The following is a 12,252-nucleotide window of genomic DNA, read 5'->3' on the forward strand; positions in this document are numbered from 1 at the left end:
AATGCCTGGGGCTCTCAACCCACACTCAAGGCCTAGGGTGCTTAGAGATTCATGTGGCAAGGGGGACTAGCCCCAGAGCTAGGGTCCCTGTTGCAAACCCAGTATTGCATCCTCCAAGACTCTAAGCAAGTCACAACTCACTCTCCTTTCTGAGTCTTAGTTTTCCCATCTGTAAAATGAATATTTGAGATGTGATCAGTGAGGTTCAACCTCTGCTCCCTGCAGTTGTAAGGAATCTACCAAAGTGAACGGAAAGGAGGAGGTCAAAGCTGGGAGAGGCCTGGTCCCACCCACCACTGTCAGAACAACTCAGCTTGTATCTGTATAGAGACTGGGCCTCTGCATAAAGTTTTCCTTTGAAGAGAGGATTTTGAGGTTAAAAGTAAATTGAGAATTACTGGGTTGGATGTCCTCTGAGGTTTCTTTCAGCTTTGACATTCTACTCCCTTTCCTTGAATCTGTATCTTCAGCGCCCACTGCAAGGCAGGCACCATGTTGACCGATAGGGAAGGACTTGCGATCAAACCCCCATCCCACCCACAGGACCTCACAGTCTCAAGGTGGGAACGATGCAGCCATTCAGAGTGCCACCCTTAAAAGCAGCAGCTGGCAAGTACTTAGTGGCAGGAGCCAGCGCCCGAGAGATCGCAGTCAACCCCAGGCAAGATGGTACCATGCCATTTCTAGGAAATAATTCACAGGAGCTACTCCTCCAAAATGAGTTTAGACACATGAAGAGGACAAGCTTAGGGATTCAAATGTGGAAATGCCCTGACCGCTATCTCTTATCCCCAATATCTCGCACAGGCATAAGGACATAAAGACATTGGGTGCTCATCCCCACACCAGCACTTTGCCTGAGTATTAAATCTTCATGCTCTTGCAATCTGGGCATTCTTATCCTCCTTGTACAGATGATAAAACTGAGGTTCAAAACCACAAAGTGGCTTGCTCTCCACCCTTGCTTTCCACCCTTTAGAGTCAAGACTCGCCACAGCCTTTACTAAAGATCATCTGGCCTCTACTTGGCCCTGTTATGGGGTATAAAGAGAAGAGTCATGTGTCTATGGGGGGCCCAGAGTGACACTGAAGGGCCAGCATCCCCCTAAAGCCAGCAGCAGAAATTAGAATGGGAATTTTTGAGAAAAGGTGGAGCTGAGATCCTTGTCCGCTGCTCTCCTGCCAGCCCCTCCTTCCTACACAAACTTGGAAGCATGGAGTCTTGCATCCAGACCCGTGGCATTTCTTACAGTGCATGGATGGGTGAGAGGGTGCCCGCCACTCCACAGATCACTAGGGCTAATGGACTGGCTTGGCTGGCTGGATGAGATGAACCTCATTGGTCCATGGCCCAGGCACAATCCCCCAAAGAAGATGATTTTCCAGAGGAACATCTGATCCTTCTCATGCCAACCCCTAGAAATGGTTAAACATTAAGACTCAAACTAATTCTGGCTCCTCTGTTTATTAGTAACTTGACCTTGAGTAAGTTATTTAGCCCTCTCTGAATCTTGGCTTCTTCTCTGTAAAATGGAAACAGTAATACATTACAGAACTATTCCTCTTGTTTTTTGTGGGTTTTTTTCAGAATTAGTGTGTGATTTCTAATCTAATTTTTGTTTTCTTCTGTGTTATACATGCTTATAGTTTAAAGGTCAAATCATTATTGAAGACTTTTGAAAAACACTTTCAATTTTAGCAACTTTATTGAGATATAATCCGCAAACCATACAATTCACCCACTTAATTGTATGAATCAGTGGCTTTTAACATATTCACAGAGTTGTGCCTTCATCACCATCAATGATTTTAAATATTTTCATTATCCCCCTAAAAAGTCTCACTTCCCTTTAGCCATCAATTCCCAGTTTCCCCATCCTGTCCCTAACCCCTGCCCCTGTCAACTACTAATCTACTTCCTGTCTCTATAGATTCGCCTTCTCTGGACTTTCCTATGAAGAATACCATATAATATGTGGTCTTTTTTGTGACTGGTTTCTTTCACTTAGAATAAGGTTTTCAAGGTTCACTCATGTTGTAGCATGTAGAGGTACTTTATTTCTTTTTTTTTTGCCATTTCATTCATAGACAGTACCACATTTTATTCATCCACTCATCAGTCAATGGACATTTATGTTTTTTCCACCTTTTGGTTATCACGAATAATATTGTATGAACATTAGTACACAAGTCTTTGTGTGGACATGTGTCTTCATTTCTCTCGGGCACGAACCGGGGAGTTGAATTGCTGGGTCATATGGTAACTCTCTGTTTAACCAGCTAAGGAACTGCCAGGCTGTTTTCAGAAGCATCTTAGCCATTTTACATTCCCACTAGCAGTGCATGAGGCACAGGGTTGTTCTTAGGAGGTTTCACTGAGATGATGTTTATAAAGTACCTACTACGGTGTCTGACATGTAGTCAAAGAAATAATAGTTTCCTCTTTCCCTTGCTTTTTGATTATAATATGTCAGTGTTCTTAACACTTTTAACTCTTCTCAACACATAATCTAAAGCTACCGGCTCACCTAATTCTAAATCCAGGGCAGAGTTCCATTTCCCGATTTATATCACAGTTGCATAGAGAAAGTTTATTTAATCAAATTAACCCCTCACGTCAAGGGGGGCATCCCCCAACAAGACCTCACTGGCTCATCCCCGAAACATAGTTGGGAGGACCAACTCTTGGCTTAACCTCACTTCATCACTATTGCTCATTCTCCTGGCATCTTGCACAACTGCACTGTCCCAGAGGCACTTGGGAACTTACATCCAAATCAGGAATATGCTGTCTTCTTGGCATTAGGGTTACAACTCAGATCATGTACATCCTGCCCAGCACCCAGTGTCTGTAGATAAGGCCCACCGAGCAAAGCTAGAACAAAATTCTAGGTATAGAATTCCAGCCCTGACTAAGGCTCCCTCAAGCACAATGGGAGTCTGTAAAATACTCTAAGATAAAAGGACATGAAAGATGCAGGAAATCAATACAAGCAAGAGAACCATGGCAGGGGAAATTCACTCTAAGACAGCCTTTCCTGACTTTCGACCCCAACACCTTTAGCAGGATGCCCTCTATAGTTTGCCCCAAGTCTCTTAGAATACCTCCTTTGTAGTAGGTGGGTTTCTTATGGTTGAAAGTTATAAAAACCCAACTTGAGAAAGCTGAAGCTAAAATAGGACTCACTTGGCTCATTTAATAGAGAAGTCTGGGTGGGGGGAGGGGGATGCATCTGAAATGAGATCACCACTTAAGTGCCCTCTTTCTTGTATAAATGTCTGTGGCCTTTTCCTGCTGGAGACAGGCTTCTCCATGGGGTTGTGTAGGTCAGACAGAAGGGTAGGGGTAGGTGTTGTGCCCTAGATATTTCTAGGCTTAAATAAATCCAGCTTGGTAATCTCAAGCAACAAGGAAAGAGTTTTGTGTCCAAGTGTCTGATATAAAATTCCAGGTCGAGCTTGGGCCATATGCCCACCCTGAGTTTGAAATGGGGCCATAATGCTGAGGTTGGAAGTTCCACCAATACTGCATGGAATGGGAGACAGGAAATTAATTCCCCAAAGATGGGGAGTCATTTCCCTCAAGACAGGGAATCTTGAATAGACAAACACAAAGTGCTCCTATGTGTGGCTTTTCCATCTTCCCAACAAGCACTGCAGAATCTCCTGGCACCTGGCTCATTGGCATTTAGACCTCCTTATAACCACACCTTTTACCTACTGAATGCCCAGGATCTCCCAGGAAATTCCATGGGTAGTGCCTGGCAGATCCTCCCAACAGAGTTCCAAGATAGGTGTTAGCACCCCATTCTACAGATAAAGAACCTGAGTCTCAAGGAGGTCAAGTAAGTTGCCAAAAGTCACAAAGCTAGAAAGTGGCTGAGCTGAGATTCAAACTCTGAATCCAAATGCCATGTTCTTTTCTCTCATTCCCTCTCCTTAGTGACAACCCAGCAGCCAGCTGGCATCTGCACGCTAGCCGCCGGCACAGGTGTGTTCTCTTAAACTTTCTGACAATGACTGAAGCCTTTTGAAGGAGGTTCCTCTGCCTCTCTCCATTCCCCATCATCCTTAGGCAGGCTGGCTCCCACCAGAGGAGGCTGGGATATTCATTACAAGGCTAACAAGCTTGTGCACCTGTCATTCAGTCACAGCACCTGAATAAGCTTTGAAGACTTGCACAGAAGGACTGTCTCCCACCATGCAGGGATGGCAGGAGATGTTCCAGCAGGGTTAGGCATTGCCTGGGTGCAGCAGCAGCCACACTCCAGCGGAGGGGTCTATCCTGGGTGTTCTGGCAGCCAGAGACCATGTCTTCTGGCTCCATGCTAACAAAATGACAGCCTAGCAGGTAGCCAACTTTATTTCCAAGCTTCAAAGGCCAATAGAGCATGTGGGGTCTGGAGCCAGATTGTCTGGGTTTGAATCCTAACTCACTAGCTCTGTGACCTCAGTCAAGTTATTTAACCTTCTCTGTGCCTCAGTTTCCTCCTCTGTAATATTACCATCAAGGTATTGTCATGGGGGAATAATAGAATAATACTCATAAAATATTTTAAGCTATGCCTCATAAATGCCAGCCATTACTGGTCCAGTGGCTCTGTGTACCCTTGACCAAAGGGAAGAAGAGGGAAGGGAGGGATAGCAGTTCCTTATGCTCCAGGGTAGAATGACTAGATCTACCTCCTCCCAGGGGCAGCTATGACATCTAAACTATCACCCAGATCTGGCTCCCAAATTGTCTTATGGCCCTGGATGCTTCACTTGACTCTTAGAGCTTTAGTTATCTTATCTGCAAAGCAATGGTGATAACACCTGTAGTTTATAGCAGTGACAGCAACTTGTGAACTCTAAGTGATGATTCACATTCAGTAAGATGTCCTGGTAGGATTACTGGGACAGTGGATGCAAAATGAAGGTAAGCAGGACCTTTCACCAAGGAGATGCAAAAGTTAAAACCAGGCTCTGGGCGTAGAAATCTGTGGGGGTTAAAATTATCGTCACTCGCATCACCATCTCCATCATCATCTTCATCATCATCATCATCACCATCATCATGAGAATATCAAATGTTACTAAATGCTTGATTGCATATGGTAATTGATGGCATGACTTGAAAATAATTATGTGGTCTCTGCCCTTGCCTGTGGATAAGTTATTCTCTACATTAATTGTTCTCAACTGGAGATAATTTTGGCCCTCAATGGACATTTGGCAATGTGTAGAGATGCTTTTTGGTTGTCACAACCTGGGAGGTTGTCATAACCAGTGGGTAGAGGCCAAGGATGCTGTTAAACACTCTAAAATCACAGGAGAGTTCCATAGCAAAGAATTATCGAGCTCAAAACATCAATAGTGCTGAGACTGAGAAGCCCTGCTTTACACTCTTGATATTTAAAGTGTGACTGAGGTTCAGTCTCACCTGGGAGATTGTTTCTCAGGCCCACTGAATAAGAATCTGTATACATATTACAGTTGAAAAAGCATGCTTTAACATAGCAAGACTCCATCTCTGCAAAAACTAAAATTAAAAAATGAAATAGGTACGATGGCATGCACGTGTAGTCCCAGCTATGTGGGAGCTGAGGCAGGAGGATCGCTTGAGCCCAGGAGTTCGAGATTAGCCTGGGCAATATAGCAAGGCCCCGTCTTTACAGAAAAAAATTTTAATTAGCCATGTGCAGTGGCACATGCCTGTAGTCCTAGCAACTCAGGAGACTGAGGCAGGAGAATCATTTGAGCTCAAGAGTTCAAGGCTGCAATGAGCTATCATCATGCCACTACACGATCTGTCACTCCAGCCTAGGTGACAGAACAAGATCTTGTCTGAGAAAAATTTTTAAATAGAAAATAAGGCCGAGCCAGGTGGCTCACGCCTGTAATCCCAGCACTTTGGGAGGCCGAGGAGGGTGGATCACCTGAGGTCAGGAGTTCAAGACCAGCCTGGTCGACATGGTGAAACCCTGTCTCTACTAAAAATACAAAAATCAGCTGGGCGTGGTAGCACATGCCTGTAGTCCCAGCTACTGGGGAAGCTGAGGCGGGGAATCGCTTGAACCTGGGAGGTGGAGATTGCAGTGAACCGAGAATACACCACTGCACTCCAGCCTGGGCAACACAACAAGACTCCATCTCTAAATAAATAAATACAATTTTTAAAAATAATTTTTAAATTGCCTAAAAAATCCCAGATGCGTACAGAATGCATAGACAGCAAAACTATTGAACTATTAAGCATGTAGGCCAAATGCAGGGCATTTGGGCATAGGGAAAACAGCAGACAGACTAACAGTGGGTGATGGGAGGATAGATGGATTGGTAGAATTAAGATTTGTTGAACACCTAGCATATGCCAAGCACCATATGAGGTACTTTACATAGGTTATCTCATTTATCTCCAAAATAACCCTAGGCAGCAGGTATTACTTCTCAATGTTACCAATGCTTACATATCTAAAGTCGGTAACGACTACGTCAACCATGACCTCCCTATCTAGATATACATAATATTTTCCAGAGTCTGCCTACTACCATCAAAACCAGATTATATGGAGAACCTAGTTTCATAATATGCTTGCGTGTAAAACCTTATTTACAGCTGACATTTGATATTAACCTCTAGTTTCTCACTCAGGTAGAGGCTTATCTTTTTCACATGCACAAATAATACAATTTTCTTCTTTGTTTTACCTTAAAAGATCAATAAACATCTTGTTTGCCCTTAACAAAAGTTGTGTGAATTCTCTATAATCAGCACTTATTTCCTTTTATTAAGAGGATATTTCTACAGTTAACAGTAAAGTTTAGTAACAGTGGGTCTTTATGATCCAAAAACTCAATGACTACATAACAGGGCTATAATAGCAATAATATCTACTATTTATTAAACCCCTCCTGCTTATGACCTGCTTTTATATCAGCCCCTCTAGCTCACCGCACGAGAGCTGTTTATCATTTCTCATTCCCATTTTTTCAGAAGGAGAAACTAAGGCATAGACTAGGTCAGGATTGGGTGTAAGACCTTCCTGGCTCTAAAGCCCAAGCTCTCTGCCTGCCCTCACACTGCCTCTTACTCGGACTGGTCCTTGGCACTCCCTGGAATGTCAGCAGGGTCCAGTGCACATGCTCAAGGTTCCCATTCTACATAACTACCCTCATTCCACGTCAGAGTCCTGTTTCTCCAGTTATCCTGCCCCCTCCATCAGCAGGGCCCACCTTCCCTCCAGCCCCAACTTATCCCTGGGCTTGGAAGATGTGACACAAGAACTTCAGTGCTAAAGAGAGATGGTTGTTGACCTGGCTCGGGGTCAGGGGACTTCTTCTGTAAAGTGTAAGATAGCAAATATTTTAGGCTTTGTAAGATAGACAGTCTGCATCACACTTACTCAAATCTGCTATTGTAGCACAAAGGCAGTCAGAGACAAGTAATGTTAAAATATGGATGTGGCTGTGTTCCAATGAAACTTTATTGACAAAAACAGGTGGTAGGCCAGCTTTGGCCCCCAGGCTGTAGTTTGCCAACCCCTCACCCATATGATCTCTAGGGTTTTGTTTTGTTTTCGTTTTTGTTCTGAGATGGAATCTCGCTCTGTTGCCCAGGCTGGAGTGCAGTGGAAGGATCTCAGCTCACTGCAAGCTCCGCCTCCCGGGTTCACGCCATTCTCCTGCCTGAGCCTCCGAGTAGCTGGGACTACAGGCGCCCGCCACCACGCCCAGCTAATTTTTTGTTGTTTTAGTAGAGACGGTGTTTCACCGTGTTAGCCAGGATGGTCTCGATCTAGTGACCTCATGATCCACCCGCCTTGGCCTCCTAAAGTGCTGGGATTACAGGCGTGAGCCACCGCGCCCAGCCTGATCTCTAGGGTTTTTCTTCACCCGCTGGTGTTTCGTGGCTTATGTGTGAGAGAAAAACCTAGACTACAGATTGAAAAAATTGTGATCTAAGGCCACATCCAGCCCACTGACAGGTTTTGTTCTACCCAGAGAGTTTATTCTTGTGATGATTTTTAAAAACATATTCAAAAGCAGAGACGAGCATAATTAACCTGCATATACGCACCGTCCAGCTTCCCTATCACCATTTTGTCAATCTCATCTCATCTATCCCCAACACACATCTTTTTCGTTTCTGAAATATTTTAAAGCAAATCCAAACGTTATATTTTCTCACCCGTAAATACATCAGTATGTCTCTCTTGCAGATAAAGACTTTTTAAAACCGTAACCACAAAACCATTATCACCCTAACAAAATGAAGACTAATTCCTTATTAGTGTCTATTTAAATTTTCCTAATTGTCTCAAAAATGTCTTTTTACAGGAGGTTTGTTTGAATGAGGATCCAAATAAGGTCTATGCGTTGTATTCACACAGAGCTTTTAGATTTTTGAATTAGTTGTCAACATGTGAAAATCTGGATTTCACATAAACATCAGGTTTTACAGCTTGTCTTGGAAAAAAACCTGGAAGATTTGGCAACTTTGCCGCCTCTTTCCCCAGCGGCAGGAGAGCAGCTGGCACACAATTTAGACAATGACCTGCTTTCTCCTGCCCCCACTATGGCCCCCACATTGTCACCCCTTCAACAGGATCCTTGAGGACATTAGAATTTGCCATTTCTACTTTTGCCGATCCATTAGCTCCCTCTCACCTCCCGTACAAAGTCACTCGAGCCATTCCCTGGCCCACTTTGCCCTCCACCCACCCCAAAACTGCCCCTGTATCATTATTTTTCCTCCTTCAAAGCAAACTTTCAGAGTGTATCTGATTCCACGCTGGCTCAGTTTGTGCCTGTTGCTCACAGAGCACAGAGTCCTTGCTTTCAAGTGGAAAGAGAACAAGCCTGCCTCAAATTTGCTGTGTGACTTTGAAGAAATCACTCTCCCTTTCTGGGCCTCAGTTGCCCCTTTTATACAAAGAAGGAGTTCATGAAGGGGAAGGTCAGTGAAGAGGATGGTCCAAATTGAATTGCCAGGTGAGACATGAACATTCTGGAGCTGACAATCTTGTGATCCTGGGATTCTGTTGGCCGCACATGGCCTCTTCACCTCATCACTAGGATGGCCAAGGGAGGAGGGAGAGGGGAGGGGACATGAAATGGATCAAGAGCAAGACCAGGAGAGGTGCCACCTTCAGGTCTGAGCAGGAGAGGGAAATAACACACACCCCTACTTTCCTTTCCACCTTCTCAGGCCATCATCTTCTGACTGTGGGTGCACATTGGTTAATGATTCTCTTTCCCTTTGGGTATTGACTGGTCCTGTCTGTCCATGCCTCAAGACATGGCACATATAGGACATCTGCCAGGGTAGGAAGGACACTAAGGCTGGCTGTAAGCCTGTGGGGGGGTGTGTCCACATAGGGAAGAAATGGGATGGTGGTGATAGGTTCAGGGTCTGAAAAATGTGATTCAGACAGTGACCCATCCTGGGTGTTCAGTCATGCCAAGGAGTCCAGCTTCAGGGAAACCAGGTGGCAGTCCCAGCCCAGTGGGGGAGTCAAACACATAAACAATTACAAAACGCGATACTTGCTAGGGTGAAAACATGCATCAGGCACCTTGGGAACATAGAGGAAGTTATCTATTTGTTTATCCAGTTATATGTACCCCAACCATGTTCCAAAAATGATTTCAAGAGGCCAGCAAAGCTCAATACAGATAACAAAGCAAATTAGGTAAACGAGGAAAGGGAAATGATGCAGGAAGAACAAGATGAAATCAAGGGTAAAGTTAATACTCAAAATATCTGCCAAGAGTTTCTACACTTTTGGTAGAATTAAGCCACAAACTTGACGCTGAGCTTCCTAGCAGTTGATTCAAAAGGAGAAAGCCGTGGAGTTGTCAAATGTACAGTGCTCCTAAAAATAAAGCATGAAAATAGCTCTGGAGAAGCACAAGCAATCTTGAGGCTGAGACCAGAGAGATAATTTCCTCTCTAGGCTGTTCTAAGGAAGAGCCCCTAAAACCAAGGGACCAGTATGCGGAAACTCTCTGCACCATATTTGCAACTTTCCTGTAAATCTCAAAGTATTTCAAAATTAGATTTAAAAAAGAAAATCCACAGGTAAAGACCAATTGTAACTCCAAGTGCCCCTCCACACTGCATGGACCTGACATAAATTGGTGCTATTCCGATTTGTAACTCCAGGGGGCGCCATGCAGACAAGCACAGGGTCTGACACATAGTAGGTTCTCTATATAACCCTTGAGTGGTCAAAATGGACGTTTGGGGGGCCTGGAGAAAGAACTGTCTATTATATATGAAGGATATGGACACTGAACTGAGGGAGTACTTACTAGATAATCCCAGGTGGTTAGGGGCATTTTAAGCTACCTTGATGGGCATCAATAATTTGACATTTTTGTCTATGTTTATTGGTTTCTATAAATGTCATGTCCTTGGGCAGTAACAAAGTCACAGGATAGAATTTAGAGTAGGATTTGCAGAACCATGACAAGATTTGGGAGAACCATTTTGAATAAGCAATTGGACTTTAACTGGCTCTTTTTTTTCCCCCTTTTTCAAAACTATTAACTTTAAAGTGACACAATAATTTTCTTTCAGTAAAACTATAGTTGTTCATCACCAGAACATTATCCAGGATATCTGCCCTTAAGGCTACAAGGAAAACAAGATGACAGGAAGGAAATGGAAGGCATGAGAAAGATGCTATGCTGAATTCTGAATGTCATCACATATGGCCTGCCTTATTTTAGTCATATTCAAATCCCTAGTTGATCTCTAGACCAATACAGCAAACCACAGCCTAAATCTGTGACTGGGCCTCACACAAAATGATAGAATTCTTGACCAGAACATGATTCTTAGTGTGAAAATATAATCCTTTAGTAAAAAGACTGTGGTGTACTTTTTAGCTGTACCTTTGTACTATGGATAAATCTACCCGAGATTCCCATTTCCAGCCTCCCCACCCTCCACAAAAAAAAAAAAAAAAAAAAAAAAGACCCAGGGTGATGGGATAAATGAACAATGGTCTCTAATTATGCAGTTGATACAGCAGTAAGCTTCCTAGGGCAGGAACATCAGGGAAGCTTTCCCAGAGGAGGTGACTTTGGGCTAAGTCCTCAAGGATAAGTAGGAGGTTGCCAGTTCAACAAGGGAGAAACAGAGGATGGCAAGGACTTTTAGGCAGCTGGAAAAGCAGTGATACTTTCCATTTGCCCCCTTGGAATCACTGTCTCCACCCTCCTCTGGGACCCACAGTTTTCCACTGAGTTTGGCCAAGGGGATGCTGAAGATGGTGCTTCCCCTGCTGCAGCCAGCATCAACTTCCTGCCTGAACTTTGAGTGGAGGAATTAGGGGAGGGTGTCTAAAGATGAAGCTAATGGTGCACTTTAATTGGGAAAGATGGACATGAGGGTTCCAGGGAACACACTCTCTGCTCTCTGTGTGAAAGATGATGCCAGAAGCCTTTCCAAAGTGAGTTACAAACAAAGAGCCCCAACCAACCTGCTCACCAAACCTCCTAATTATGCCAGCCTTGAGTCAAAAATTCTATCCTAACCCACCAGGAAGGTGGAGGTCAGAGGGATACAGCTGTCTGCCAGAGTTCCAATCACAGGTCTGAATAGGTCATTTCTTGTATCAGGCATTTCCCCCAGAAAGGGCTGGAACACTTTTCCAACACAGGAGAGGTCAGAATAGGAATAGTCACAAAGCCAGAGCCTGTGGTCTCAGAGAAGCTGCCCAGGAGCCTCCAGCCTTCCACTCCTCTGCCCACACATCCTCTCAAACTTGGTCTTGTGGCATCTTTCCAGACACTGTCAGGGACAGTAGGCCACGGAAAGATTCAAAGACCAGGACAGCGGTGCTCAGAACTTTGGTGCACAACAGACTTCAGGAAGAAAGTTGACGATAAAAACATCAGGATGGTTTAGGGCATCTGTGTGGTTAGCAAACTCCCTGTGTGGCTCTGAGGAGGCGTGCCAGAGTTTGAGCCTACTGGACAAAGGAAATCCTCAGATGGAAAAAAGACAGACGTCTTTATTTGATAAGCACTTATTATTGTCACTACTACTATTAATATTGTTAGAAGAATTGAATTTTATAGCAAATGTTGTAATAGTCAAGTAGCTGAATGATAATAAGTACCGATAATGATAATATCATGATTCATAGCTACTGTGTACCAGGCTCATTTTGTGCATTAAAACATATCCTTATGTAAATAAAATGTGGGATATCCATACAACAGAAAATTATTTAGCCTTTAAAAATACAGGAATTTCTG

This window comes from Macaca nemestrina, chromosome 17 (assembly GCF_043159975.1).
Source record: "Macaca nemestrina isolate mMacNem1 chromosome 17, mMacNem.hap1, whole genome shotgun sequence".
Taxonomy (NCBI): domain Eukaryota; kingdom Metazoa; phylum Chordata; class Mammalia; order Primates; family Cercopithecidae; genus Macaca; species Macaca nemestrina.